A 3,074-nucleotide genomic window follows, 5' to 3' on the forward strand; every position below is an offset into this window, starting at 1 on the left:
AAAAAAAAAAAAAAAAAAAAAAAAAAAAAAAAAAAAAAAAAAAAAAAAAAAAAAAAAAAAAAAAAAAAAAAAAAAAAAAAAAAAAAAAAAAAAAACACGCCGACGATGAATGTCGTCGCCGCGAAGACACCCAGTTGAGCGCGGCCGGAGTCGCCCGAGAACCGCGCGAGATGGAATTTCGCCGAAAGCACACCCGAACGATGAATTGCCGCCCGCAAGCACCCGCGGATTGAGATTCGCCGGCGAAAGCAACACCGACGTGGGTTCGCGCGCAAGAACCCGACATGAGATTCGCTCGCGAAGAACCGCGGAGGATGGAGATTTCTGCTCGCCGACCGCGCGAGATTGAATTCGCCGCGGCAGCACAGCGCGAGATGAAGTCCACCCCGCCAAACCGCGCACTGGCGATTCGCGCCGCAAAGACAGCCGAAGTGAGATTGCGCCGCGAAGCACACGCGCGACAGGTGCTCGCGGCAAACAACACGCGCGCGACTTGAAGGCGGCCGGAGGTCCGCCGAAAGCAACCGCGATGAGTCGGCGGGCGGGTCCCCGCCAAAGACCGCCGCGACGATGGAGATTTCGCGCCGGCGAAGCAACTACCGCCGCGAGCGACTTGGAAGAATTCTCGCTCGCCCGGCGAAAGCAACACGCCGCGAACGGACTTGGAAGAATTTCTCGCTCGCCCGGCGAAAGCAACACGCCGCGAGCGACTTGGAAGAATTTCTCGCTCGCCCGGCGAAAGCAACACGCCGCGAACGGACTTGGATGAATTTCTCGCTCGCCCGGCGAAAGCAACACGCCGCGAACGGACTTGGAAGAATTTCTCGCTCGCCCGGCGAAAGCAACACGCCGCGAACGGACTTGGAAGAATTTCTCGCTCGCCCGGCGAAAGCAACACGCCGCGAACGGACTTGGAAGAATTTCTCGCTCGCCCGGCGAAAGCAACACGCCGCGAGCGAACTTGGAAAAAGCGGCTTGTGCGGCCGGAGGTGTCGCCCGCCAACGAAAGCAACACGCCGCGATCGGACTTGTGGTACGGGCGGCGCGTGCCGCCGGAGGTGTCGCCCGCCAACGAAAGCAACACGCCGCGAACGGACTTGGAAGAATTTGTCGCTCGCCCGGCGAAAGCAACACGCCCCGAACGGACTTGGATGAATTTCTCGCTCGCCCGGCAACAGCAACACGCCGCGAACGGACTTGGAAGAATTTCTCCCGCTCGCACGGGCTGAAGCAACACGCGCGAGCGAACTTGAAGAATTTGTCGCTCGCCCGGCAAAAGCAACACGCCGCGAACGGACTTGGATGAATTTCTCGCTCGCCCGGCGAAAGCAACGCGCCGCGAACGGACTTGGAACAATTTCTCGCCTCGCCCGGCGAAAGCAACACGCCGCGAACGGACTTGGAAGGAATTCTCGCTCGCCCGGCGAAAGCAACACGCCGCGAACGGACTGGAGAATTTCTCGCTCGCCGGCGAAAGCCCCACGCCGCGAACGGATTGGAAGAATTTTCGCTCGCCCGGCGAAAGCAACCACGCGCACGGATGGAAGAATTCTCGCTCGCCGGAAACCCCCAAACGCCGCGAAGAACGCCGCGACGAATTTGTCCCCCCGGCGAAAGCAACACGCCGCGAGGACTGGAAAAGCGGCGTGCGCCGGAGGTTCGCCGCCACGAAAGCAACACGCGCGATCGGCTGCGGGAGGCGGCGTCCGCCGAGTGGCCCGCCAGAAAGCAACACGCCGCGACGGACTTGGAAAATTGTCGCTCGCCGGCGAAGCAACGCCCCCCTGAACCGCGCGGCGAAAGCCCGCGACGTTGGAATGCCCGCAGAACACGCGGAGCGACTGGAAAGTCGCTGGGGCGGAGAGCGCACGAAAGCACGGATGCTGTGCGGCAGCCGGCGGCGAGGTGGCAAGATCACGCCGCGACGGAGAAAATGCGCCGCCCGGAAAACCCCCGACGGCTGAGAATTCGCGCCCGGCGAAACACGCGGACGACTTGAGATTTGTGCGCGACACCCGGAACTGGACGAATCGCCGCCGGCGAAAGAAACGCCCCGCGAAACGCCGACGATGAAACGCGCGCGGGAATGCGCCGCCGGCGAAAGAACCGCCGCGAGAAAAAGCCGGCGACCGGATGGTGTCGCCGACGAAAGCAACACGCCGCGAACTTGGAAGGGCGCTGCCCGCGAGAGCACCCGCCAACGAAATAAAACGCCGGGCGGAATTCCCGCGAGACAAGCCGAGGGCGCGCCGCAACGCGGGCGATCGCGGGAAGCGGAGGTCCCGCGCCAAAGACACGCGGAAGGAATTTTCGCTCGCCGGCGAAAGCAAACGCCCGAACGGACTTGGAGAATTTCTCGCTCGCCGGCGAAGCAACACGCCGGAAGACTGGAGAATTCGCGCGGCCGCAAACCGCCGCACGTGAAGAATTCGATTCGCTGCCCGGCGAAAGCAACACCCGCGAGCGATTGAAATTTGCCGCCCGGGAGAAACGCCCGACGTTGGAAAAGCTCGGCGAGGTGCCCGCCACGAAAGAAACCCCGAAACGGATTGTGTCGGCGGGGCCCGCAGGAGCAACCGCCGCGATATCCCGCCGGAAAAGCGGAATGAGAAGGAATTGTCGTCCCCGCCAAAGCAACACGCCGCGAACGGACTTGGATGAATTTCTCGCCGCGAAAGAACACGCAACGACTGAACTGGTTCTCTCCCCGCAACGAGCACGAACGGTTGGAGATTCTCGCTCGCCCGGCGAAAGCAAACGCCGCGACGAACTTGGAAGATTGAATTCTCGCTGCCGCGAGCAACAACGCCGCAACGGCTTGGAAGAATTTCTCCTCCCGCGAAAGCAAACACGCCGCGAACGGACTTGGAAGAATTTTCGCTCGCCGGCGCAAAAGCAAACAAGCGCGACGAACTTGGAAAGGCGCGTCGCGGAGGTTCGCCCGCCGCGAAAGCCAACACGCCGACGGGACTTGAGATTTCGCCGGCGAAAGCAACACGACTAGAGAATTTTCCGAATTTCAAGCCGCCGGCGATTGGAAATTTCCGCTGCCCGGCGAAGAAAACGCCGCGGGA

Source organism: Nylanderia fulva, unplaced genomic scaffold (genome assembly GCF_048542155.1).
Source record: "Nylanderia fulva isolate GAGA-0341 unplaced genomic scaffold, ASM4854215v1 Scaffold568, whole genome shotgun sequence".
Lineage (NCBI taxonomy): Eukaryota > Metazoa > Arthropoda > Insecta > Hymenoptera > Formicidae > Nylanderia > Nylanderia fulva.